The sequence below is a fragment of the Cornus florida genome, unplaced genomic scaffold (assembly GCF_030987335.1).
Source record: "Cornus florida cultivar Cherokee Brave unplaced genomic scaffold, ASM3098733v1 CherokeeBrave_3.0.0_Hap2_Chr02, whole genome shotgun sequence".
Classification (NCBI taxonomy): Eukaryota; Viridiplantae; Streptophyta; class Magnoliopsida; order Cornales; family Cornaceae; genus Cornus; species Cornus florida.
Genome location: NW_026775572.1, coordinates 85,457,103 through 85,469,406, shown reverse-complemented (window position 1 = coordinate 85,469,406; position 12,304 = coordinate 85,457,103). Strand labels below are relative to the sequence as shown.

Genomic DNA, 12,304 nt, shown 5'->3' with positions numbered 1-12,304 from the left:
CTTTATAGTATGGGGCTTACTGCCTTGGGCTCAAACACCCTCTTTGCAATAGACAAACATTGTTGATGTAACTAATCCATTTTTTTATTTATTTTTTTGTCTTTGTTTGTATACTCCTTTCGAATGCTAAAACCTAATTGACCACCGTATGCGTTATAGAAATTATGAGCAACTTCGGGGGATTCAAACTCCATGGACATTATTCTATGATATTCAGCTGTAAATTCTTCGAGGTTATCAACATTGTCAACACAAACGACATTATCAACATTCTGAACATAAACAGAATTATCAACATTCTCAACACAAACAACGGTATCGCAAATATCATTATCAACATTCTCAACACAAACAACGTTATGACCATTATGAACAATCTAAGCAAAATCATCATTAACGTGTGGCACTTCTTCATTCATGATTCCTACAATCAAATAACAAGCCGGCTGCACCACGGAAGTATGAACATAAGAAAAAAGTGTGCAAGTACGATAAAAATAACATGATCCCATCAGTATAGTGGTCTTATGCCAATACTTTTATTTTCACAAATTCGCTATAACATAAATGTGTAACATGGAAAACTGATAATGCTATGTTGGTGGATATAACATAATGTGTAAGGGATATGTTCCCAGAAATTCAAATTTTGTTTAAAAATCATGTACACAGAATAAAACCAAAACAAAGACGTTTGTTATGAAGAATGATAAACAGAACATGATAGTAATAAAATACGTATAGTGGATTGATAACTAAAACCATTGCTTTCACATATATGGCACCAAAACCCGTTGGATGATATCATCGTTCTAGGATTCGTCAAAACAAAAACAGATTATGGGAATTGGTTGTTGAAATCAATTAAGGAATTAAATGATGTAAGTCAAAATACTCACCTTGTTGTCGTCGAAATTGCTAAACAAAACCCTTAATTTAGGTGTTCAATTTAGCTGTTAACAGAAATCAATTTTTGGAAATAGAAATCGATTTTTGGAAATACAATCAAAGCCCTCTAATCTTTTGATTCCTTACAAACACACAAAACAGAAATTGATTTTTGGAAATAGAAATCGATTTTTGGAAACAAATGATTTGAAATTCAGCAATTAACATATCATTGTTATGGGATTTGTCAAAACAGAAATTGATTTTTGGAACAAATGATTTGAAATTCAGCAATTAACATATCATTGTTCTGAGATTTGTCAAAACAGAAATAGATTATGGGAATTAGTTGTTGAAATCAATTGAGGAATTAAATGATGTAAGTCAAAATACTCACCTTGCTATCGTCAAAATTGCTAAACAAAACCCTTAATTTAGGTGTAAATCCATAATCAACTCCGGTCACCACAATCAAAGCCCTATAATTTTCTTTTCCCTCACAAACATACAAAATAGAAATCGATTTTTGGAAACAAAATTGTTTGGAAAACAGAAATCGTGCAGGAGATAATTTCGTTAATGGCAGGATTTGGGAAAGAATGACATTAATTTGGGAAATAATTTGGTTAATGGTGGGATTTGGGGTTTAGGGCTACTGTGGGTTTTGGAGGGAGCGCGAGAGAGGGCATGTTTGTTGTCTAACTATTGGTGCAAGGAAACAAACTCAAGCATAAACCACGGTTAAGGAGGGCGACGTGGCAGAAGGAGGGCCAACGAAAAAAATGAACTGCATGGACTGGAGGAATAGTGAACTGGACTGAATTCGAGTCCATCAGTATTCCATATCTTCTCACGTCAAGTTTTATGCTTATGTAAGAACCCCAAACCAGAAAGAGCCTAAGAGCAAACGGTGTAGGGATTTTTTTGCCAGCTGGGAAGTCAGAGGAGCTAGTGTGTTGCATGGTATGAGGCTAGCAAATGGTGGGTCCCAGGTGAAGAATCGCAAAGCCAATCGCCACAGATAACATATCAATTGCGAGTGATGACTGGCCCCACAAACTGTAACGGCTCTTTATTTTTTTTTCATTTGATTTTTTTCTTTACTATTTCGTTTTATATGTAATTTATTTTTATTGTAAAAAAAAAAAACATTTATGATTTTGATTATTTTATTTTATTTTTTAATTTTCAAATAAATATGTATGATTTCTATTTCTGTCTTTTGGATTTTTTTTTTGGTAAGTTTGTCAACAAATATATATGAATTTTTTTTAATAAAAAAATAATATTGTTAGAGATGGTTTTTTTCTTTACTATTTCCTTTTATATGTAATATAATTTTATTGTAAAAAAAATATTTATGATTTATGATTTTGATTATTTTATTTTTTATTTTTATTTTCAAATAAATATGTATGATTTCTATTTCTTTGTCTTTTAAAATTTCGTTCTTTGAAATTTGTCAACAAATATATAAGTAAAAAAAATTAAAATAATACTTTATTAATCACAAACAAACAATATGAAGAAATACATTTTACTCAATATTATTGTTAAACTTCTTCATTGCCAAATTTATTCCACAAATGCTCCATGAGATCTCTCCTGAGATCCCCATTGTTTTCTTCATTGCGAATCTTGTTGAGGCGAGTGGAGATGTATGTTGCCAAAAATGATCGGTCTCGATTGTACTATGGAAGGTAGACCGACTTATTTGCTAGAGGTGTCCATTCCAAAATGTTAGTATCGCCCTCCTCTTCTATAATCATATTGTGCAATATGATGCACATTCTCATTATCTTACTTAGGTCTTCTTTCTTCCAATAATTTATTGGTCCATGCATTATAATAGCCCACCTTATCTGCAACATACGAAATGCCCCGAATTCTTGTCTTTGACCAAACAAATTCTCTTTTCCAGTAGTTGGGTGCGGGATGGTTTGCATCAAAGTTGCCCACTTAGGGTATATACCATCAGATAGGTAATACCCCAGCGTACAGTGATGTCCATTCACCTTGTAATTCATTAGAGGCATTGTATCATTAATGATACGATTGAATATTGGGGAATGATCTAAAACATACACGTCATTGTGTGAACCAGCAATACCAAAGAAAGCATGCCAGATCCACAGATTTTTTTGATGCAACCACCTCCAATATGATGGTTGGCTTACTGTCTCTCCCCTTGTGGGTGTCATGCCACCCTTTAGGGAAATTCTTCTATTCGCAATGCATACATCTATAGAGTCATGAGTTGTAATCAAAAGTAATACGTATACTTACATGGGGATCTTCTTTCTTCCCCTTCTTGAAGTAAATATGCAATGTTGCTTTCGTTTGGCGAGCGTAGGTACTGCTCCGTATACAACGCAATTACAGCATCACAAAATCTCTTCAAGCTTTCGATTGCAGTGCTGTGATGACCCTGGTTCTTCAGGCCAGTGCGTCCTGTGATGAACTGGAGATTGACCCGATAGCGGATCCAGATACAAAAGTAAGAAACAAGACAACAGTCACCCAAGGCACAACATGCCTCCAAGACACTCTGATGACCTTCCATGAGGTCTGGAACTCAATGAAAACTGATGCGGAAACAAAAGATCAGAAAAGTAACAATTTGGCCTCTAGGGGCAAAATAGTCATTTCTAAAAATATGGATTCGGGTGCCACTAAGCACACTACTGAAAATACAACAAAAAAATAATCAAGATGGACTCAAGAATCACATGATTCAGAGTCCGGATGAAGGAGAAACGGCATAACGAAGAAAAACGAGTCGTTAAGGCTAAAAGGGTAAATTGGTAATTATCTAGGAAGATTTGGGTGAAACTGAGCACACCATTGGAAAGGCAGTGAAAAATTAATCAAGTTCAAAAAAAAATTCACTCGATTTGGAGTTTGGACGAAGGAGAACAAGCGAAAACAAAAGGTGACGTCACGACGTCGAGACGAGCACCCCACGAGCACTCCGACAAGCACCATGACATGCTAGGGGAAGAAAAGTTCTAGCCAGAACTGAGAGCTGAAACGAGATCCGAAATGAATTTTTCTGGAAAAACATGCGCCCCCCCCCCCCCCCCCCCCAAATAAAGTTTTATACCCGACAGCGAGAAAGAAAACACAAAAAACTCATTGTGAAACACCCAAATTGCCCTTAAATCAGAAAAGGTTAAAAGGTCAAAAAGCTGCTACAGGATCTGTCTGTGACTGAGAGCAAAAATGGGTCATCAATGGAATTTTTCTAGAAAAACACGAAGAAGAACCCCCCCCCCCCCAAAAATCAAGTTTTCTACCCGATAACATAGACTGAAACAAAGAAAATGCACTGTAAAATGCTCAGAATACCCCAAAAAAAATCAATTTAAGAAGTTTAAAATCTTTCCGAGCTGCTGCCAAAGGAAAGGAAATGGGGTTTCGGGATGTTTTTAAATCGTCTAAATTTAAAATGCAATATTAAAATACACCCACAAGACCCCCGGAAGTTTCGGATCGGTCGACACATTTTTCAAAAAAAAGTCGATGAATACTACCAAGTACTAAAATCTCAAGTTTAAAAAAAAAACATATTTGTAAACTTTAGAATTAATGGCTTTTGGCCTCATGTCATACATACAAAATAAGTATCCAAAAAGTGTACTTAGGTACGCATTACATATTTGGAATCAAGGATATAAGTTTTAATATATAAGGTTATAAAATGACATTTCATGGTAACATTTGCATAAAATGAAAATTTAAAAGTTACAAGTCATCCAAAGAATGATGAGCATCACGAACAAAGCCTTCGTACCTAAAACAAATCCCCAGTAACTTCGGGGTGAGTGACATAAAGCTACTCGTAGGAAATGAGCATGCATCGAACTTGCATTTTACAAAATTATCGCCTTAAGGTGAAACATGTCAAGGGGCTCATGCCACCTAACGTCTATGTCAAAATGATACTCAGGGAGCATCCTAGGCTACCTTAGATCATTTCTAGCATAAATCACATCATTTATGCAATTTAACCATATAGAAGCATACTGTACAACGCGACATGATATAGGTTCTCAACAGTATCAATTTGCAATTTAAGATACAAAAACAATTAAAGTGGGTCATGCCACCTAGCGTCTATGTTCCAAATGAGTCTAAGGAATCATCCTCAGCTACATTAGAACAATAAAACATAAGTCACGATATCGATGTAATTTAACTAGCATTGGAACTTCCAATACCACGCATAAAGCATGATTTCTCAAGTTAACATCTTGAAACTCAAAATGGAAAATCAAATAAGGAATAACAAGTTACGATATCATCTAATTATCAACTTGAAATGAAATACAAAATCAAACCAGGCGGATACTTGGACGTCATGCCGGATCAGACTGACACCATAGTTATTTTAGGGTTACTAGCCCATGGGTAACCTCCCTATGTGTGCACTAGACTTGTAGAGGGACAATCCCCCGTACTAGAACCATGTCCTAGCCTTAATTAAATAACAACATCCCCAAGTTTCCAAAATCACTAAGTTGTGCAACAACGTATATATCAACATGTATATACAAGATAATCAATTATCTACTACGCACAACCAAAATTGGAAACACATACAATACATGCTCTAAGTCCATAACTACTATGGCATAAAAGATGTCAAATATAAAATGTGCAACTCATTACACAAGACAATGATATATTCAATAAGGAAAACATATTCTCATGAATATAAATATAACAACTATGTTATCCAATGCTCAAAATGTAACCAAGTGAATATACAACAAGTCCAAGTCCATGATATAAACATAGAAACAACTTCCAAAACATAATTAAATCCATGGAGCAATTAGATAGAATTTAATTAAATAAAAATAATTAAATTCTCTAGATTCCAAATTAATTCCAAATAATCTCAAATTTATATATGTTGAAGGACATATCATGGTCATCACATACATAACATTAAATAACTAATTAAGTGATTAAAATACTTAAAATAAAATTAATTAAACTAATTAAATAATTTCCTCTAGATTTTTAAACAACTCCAAATGCTCTCAAATTAACGTATGTTCAAGAACTCACCAAGGCCTACTTTAATATCACATTACAAATTTATTCCATACTTGATACAACTATGTGAATTAAACTTTCACAAAAGATAAGTATTAAATAAAAGTTACAATTCTTATTCAAATAATCACAATTTAATATATATCAACCACCATACCAAGGCCTAAATTTCTAGCATGCCACAATTTAATTCTAAGTTGAATATCATCATAAGAATTAAACCTTACACAAAGAAAATAATTAAATTAAATTCTAAATTATGAACAAAAGCATGCATACAAGTTGTATAAGCATCATTAGCATGCAAGACAACAAAAATATGAAACTATAACACCCCCTACCCCCATTTGAGATGAAAATCTCAAATCCCCACCGAAATAAAACTGCTCCGAATCCGATGATACTCCTAGGTTATGTCGGGGACAACATGGTGAACATTAAACTCCAAAGAGGACATACCAAAATCCAAACTGGGCCTTAAACCTGAACTCAAAAAATGACAAAAAATGGATTCTAATAAGGGGGAAAGATGCGCGTAGTCAAGACAAGTATAAAACACGAAGGCACTACGATTTTTTAGCAAAGGGAAGGAGGTTTAATTGAGAGAAGAAGGGTGGCAGCCCCCCTTGGGCTTCCATGACAGCTTTTGGTCGTGCATGAAGAGAGGGGAAGATCACTTTTCTATTTTATAACCCCCTATTTATAGGAAAACCCTAAAAGTGCCCCGCCGGGTCCGAAAAAATGAAATTTGAGCAGACGCACTCAAACGGCAAAACTCTGTGAACGAAAAAGAACTGATATGAGAAAATATGAACAACAGAAGAAACAACATCGAAAACTGAGTACTGAGTAGAGAGATATGCCCCGAACAAGTTCGGTGCCAACTAGGGCTAGAAACCCTAAAACTGGGGAAAAACGACCAGAAGACAATTCTAAGAGTACACGGCTTGATGAAAAGTGAAAATGAATCCCATACGAGGATCCAGGCTCAAAATGAGGCATTTTTGCAATACCTTTCTTAATTGCACAATGACCCCTCCAAAAAGTGAAAACAGCACTAATGACCCAGAATGATAATATCTTTCAAAAATATTTTCTTAAAAACCCCTGAAATAAAATATCTTCAAAAGATATTTACAAAAAATACCCTAAGAAAAGAAAAAGATTTTGAAAAACTATGCATCCATGCCCTATGGATACCAAGAGCAACCAGAGTACTTTACTGCAAAGTAAAGATACGTTTTTCGTGAAAACCACTTAGAATGATGATACATGAAGTCAAAAACCAACTCCGAGCACAAAAAGTGAGGTTGTATCAAAAAGTGACAAATGGGGAAAAGACAAAATAGGGAAAATGACAAAAAGTGAATAGCGTTGAAAAACGAAAAATGTGGAAATGACTCGGTCTTTAAAGGAAGTTGTCAATCCAAAGGAAAGAGTCTCAGAAACCATTTCTGAGCACTCGAGATGATACTAAGTGATGAAAAACCAAACACAGAATAGAAAAGATAACGGAAAAAATTTATACGCAAAATTTGAGAAAAAAAGAAAGAAAGAAAATGACCGGGTCATTACAACCTTAACACCTTAAAGGGATTTCGTCCCCAAAATCTAGCCCCAACAATCAAAAGGTGAAACCAGGACAACTACGGAGTACATCTTCGAGTATCCCACACAACATGCTACAAAAGCAATCCCAAAACTGAAAGATAACACATAAACCAATGTCATTCGCACCCACATGCTTACGTCAGGACAGCCCCTCAAAAGAGAAGTGACCACACGGCCACATGACAAGTCAAAGGTCACATACAGAACCCAAGGTCAGACAAAGAAACAAAAAGTAACAACTGTAAGCATTCCTCTTGATGAATCATCATACTGATCCAAAAACAACCACCAAAAGATTTCCAAGATAACCATGTATCAAATCAGGGTATAGAACAAAGACAATGTGGCAGTACGAATAGTGACCAGAACCCGCCGATGACGTACTCAAATATGTGGCAGCAATGATAGTATCTAGCACTCACCCACACTTACTCGTCAATAAGGTAGCATCAACGGCAACTAGCACCCGCCCACAACACACAACTTGTACGGTAGCATGACAGTATAAGGCACTAGTTCATAACCTGCCCCCACTAGGTCTACCCATAAAACCTCTCGATACAAATGACATCAATGTCGTGAATCATCATTACCAAAAGTAATTCGGTAACTCAGCATTCCGTAAGAGTTGAGACATGGTCCAAAGACGTCGACATCCCAGCCACTCTCAAAACCCTAACGACTATGCTACAGGTACCTTCTGGCTTAAGGTCTTAATCCTCAATATAACAAAACCAACAACTCCAATGTCTCAAAATACTCCTATTAACAACATCAATCAAGAATTTAAAGCCTAACAGAGAAATCAATACCACCAGGAATCAAAACGAACCTCACTACAAGACATTTCATCGAAAGTCCCACATATCTTCCTAAAATAACTACAAAACCACACCGGAATCAAACATTGGATCAAAATCCCTATCACGGATAATTAAATCCTTGAAAAATAAGTCCACGACGTGGCACACACATCAAAATCCAAACAACCAACGTCACAAAACAAGTCTCTCAAAACCGTGCTTGGCGTCACCAAGCTAAATAAAAATTCCTTAATTTCAGTCCATAAACAGTCACTCACTGGAACTACGATTCCTCAAAACTATGCCTAGCCATAACTAGGATGAGAAAAATCCACAAATAAGCCATATCCAACAGCAATCTCCTAAACTTCTCCTAAGACTCAACTACATCCAGGTCTCCAAAAACCAAAGCAAGTCTCCAAAAGACATCCTCAAAAAAGCATCGAACTCATCTTATGAATCAAACAAATCCTCAATGATATGGACACAAGTCCCCATAAAGTGTTCTCACATAAATCAACTCACTCTGACCACCACAACTCCATCAATAACCATGGAAAAAACTCCCCAAGGGAAGACATAAAGGAAAAGAACCACCAGTCCTAAGATTGACAACACCACGACTCCACCTCTGAAACAAAAGATAACAACGTCAAAGACTTCACCCCCTACATGGGAGTATGTCGACCAAAATTCACCAAGGACTCAAGACAACAACGGCGATCCTCACGGACCAACCAACCCCAAAACCGTGCACAAGGTGACGAAGAAAAGAGACTCACTCCTTATGAAATCCCAAATACGAACCAAGAAAAAGAGGAGAAACCCTATTCTCCTACAAGTGGCAACACATCAAATATGAAAATGGAGCATTCTTCCCACCTTAGGGAAGTAGACATCTCAAGACAAAACAAATATGAAAACTCTTCTACAAGGAATCTCATAATGAAACCATTACAGAAACCGGCATACAAACTACGCGCGACCGAGGGAAACAAATAGGAAAACCAAAATGGAAGTCATGCATATAACAAGGAAGGCAACTACCAAATAAGTAAATCTACTCACATATATAAAGTTAAGAGTACATGCGGCACGTCTCCACGTGAACACAAAAGCATGTCATTAAAGCACAGCAACAACACGGCATCTCTAAGCATATAAATAAGGCATGCTAATATCACACAACAAGAAAACAAATGTTGATAGACCTTCACCTACTCATGCTTCACAATAAAATAAATCATAATACTAACTTGTAATAAACAAAACTGTAGAAGATAAAATGATGCAACAATGAACCCTATGGACATCGTGTCCTAAAGTGTCCAGGTAAAAGGGAAACAAGTCCTAGCTATAATCTGACTCCAAAAACCAATGTGACAACAACCTGTCTCAAAACAAACGTGAGCCCTCACCATAATGGTAAGACTCCTACAATCCGTTTCCGAATGTAAAGGTGACACTATGAGTGACACTAACAATGCAATGCTCTCACTAACCCGAAACATTGATCAATCGACTCGACCACAAAAGCGTCATCACGCAAGGAGAACTCAAATGAAATGGCTACTCTAGCTATACCAGCAACAACCAAATCAATCACTACAATTGATCCCCAAAACAACCATCATTATCATCAATCAAAGGGAATATGCCTATCAGGACAAAACCAATGCTGATTCCATCCGAAATGCTCTCGTAGCTAGCCACTATGGTAGAATGACAGTGCCATGCACTGGCCCACAAAACCAACAAATCTAGTCCTACAGCTACAGTCAATGACTCAACTCACAAGAGTCTAAACAAAAGGTGTCTCTCTACCTACCTCAAAACTGATGCTAGATCAACAACGACCTAAACTATAATGAAACTGTGACTACAATCACCATCAATCTCAACTCGTGCCTCAATGACCAATCCTGTGTCATACTAAATATGTAAGACAGTTATGCATATATAAATCTAACTTAGTATACATCATATGTCATGCTCTTTACAATGGAATACAATCATACTAAATAAACGGCATACCACATATAGCACGTACGCATATAAACATGTTATCAAACCAAAACATGTTATCATGAAGCATATAAACACGTAAAACAAAGCAACAAAAACGTGAAATGCACCTAAAACCCGTCATCCAAGGCATTCAAACCTAGGACCTCTGATACCACGTATGACGACCTGGTTCTTCAAGCCAGTGCATCCTGTGATAAACTAGAGATTGACCCAATAGTGGATCCAGATACGAAAGTAAGAAATAAGACAACAGTCTCCTAAGGCACAACATGCCTCTAAGACACTTTGAGGACCTTCCATGAGGTCTGGAACACAATGACAACTAACGCGGAAATAAAAGATCAGAAAAGTAACAATTTAGCTCCCAGGGGCAAAATAGTTATTTTTGAAAAAATTGATTCGGGGGCCACCGAGCACAGCTGGAAAGACAACAAAAAACTAATCAAGATGGACTCAAGAATCACATGATTTGGAGTCCGAATAAAGGAAAAATGACATGACGAAGAAAAACAAGCCCTTAAGGCTAAAAGAGTAAACTGGTAATTATCTAGGAAGATCTGGGTGCAACCGAGCACACCGTTGGAAATACAGCAAAAAATTAATCAAGTTCAAGAAAAAGTTCACTGGATTTGGAGTCCGGACGAAGGAGAACGAGCAAAAACAAAAATTAACGTCACGACGTCGAGACAAGCACCCCACGAGCACCTCGAAAAGCACTATGACATGCTAGGGGAAGAAAAGTTCCAGCCACAACTGAGAGCCAAAACAAGGTCAGAAACGAATTTTTCTAGAAAAACACGAAGAAGAAACCTCCCCCAAAATCAAGTTTTCTACCTGACAACGTGGAAGAAAATACAAAAAAACTCACTGTGAAATACCCAAATTGCCCCTAGATCAGAAGAGGTCAAGAGGGTCAAAAAACTGCTACAGGATCTGTTTGCGACTGAGAGCAAAAACGAGCCATCAAGGGCGGACCCAAGGCTAGGCAAGGGTGGGTTGTAGCCCACCCCAAAAAAAAATTTTTTTTTTTTTACTATACTAATATATTAGCCTAGCCCAAAGAAAAAAAAAATTAATAGTATTAGCCCACTCCAAATACCCAATGAAGCCCAACTTCAACTCAGCCACCATACTAAAAGAAAGGCCCAAACCAAATAACCCCATGATGGGCACCAGAAAAAAAAAATAATAATAATAATAAAAACTTAGGGAAAATCATTTCGCGCTTTACACTTTAGTCTTAACACTTTTGACTTTACACTTTACAGCCTCCCACAGTCCCGGCCACCACTGTCTCATGTTCGGCACTTCGGCTCCTTCAAATTTTAGGGCAAATCATTGCATATTTCAGGCTTTCCTTTTTAGCCTCCCCCAGTCCTACGGTCCTACCCAACAAATTGGAATTGTATTCATGATTCATCACTGTGCACGATCAAATGATCAATCGATAATTTGATATTTAAGGTAACTCATAATTCATTTATTCAATTATTAATTTCCAGGTATATATATATATATATATATATATATTATTCCATATTTTTTCTTAACAAAATTACTTAATATAGGGTTTAGTTAATTGGTTGATATATTTTGATTTAGGTAAATTACTTAAAAGTCAACAAATTGAATTGAATCACACAATTTCTAATTAGATCTCCCTTTGCAGAAATTGTTGAAGGCCAACAAATTGGAATTGCTTTCAATCTTTCATCACTTCAGACTTTCAATTATTAATTTCCATGTATATATATATATATATATATATATATATATTATTCCATATTTTTTCTTAACAAAATTACTTAATATAGGGTTTAGTTAATTGGTTGATATATTTTGATTTAGGTAAATTACTTAAAAGTCAACAAATTGAATTGAATCACACAATTTCTAATTGGATATCCCTT

The 12,304-nt window shown here is 36.1% G+C and overlaps 1 long non-coding RNA gene across 1 annotated transcript; it reads right to left on the bottom strand.

The window, feature by feature from the left end:
• Nucleotides 1-261: 261 nt before the first annotated feature.
• LOC132295405 (uncharacterized) lies at nt 262-1,945 on the bottom strand. The gene is made up of 2 exons (XR_009478461.1): nt 1,286-1,945; nt 262-446 (listed from the first exon to the last, which is right to left on the bottom strand). It is a non-coding gene; the product is annotated as an uncharacterized LOC132295405 (long non-coding RNA).
• Nucleotides 1,946-12,304: the final 10,359 nt, after the last annotated feature.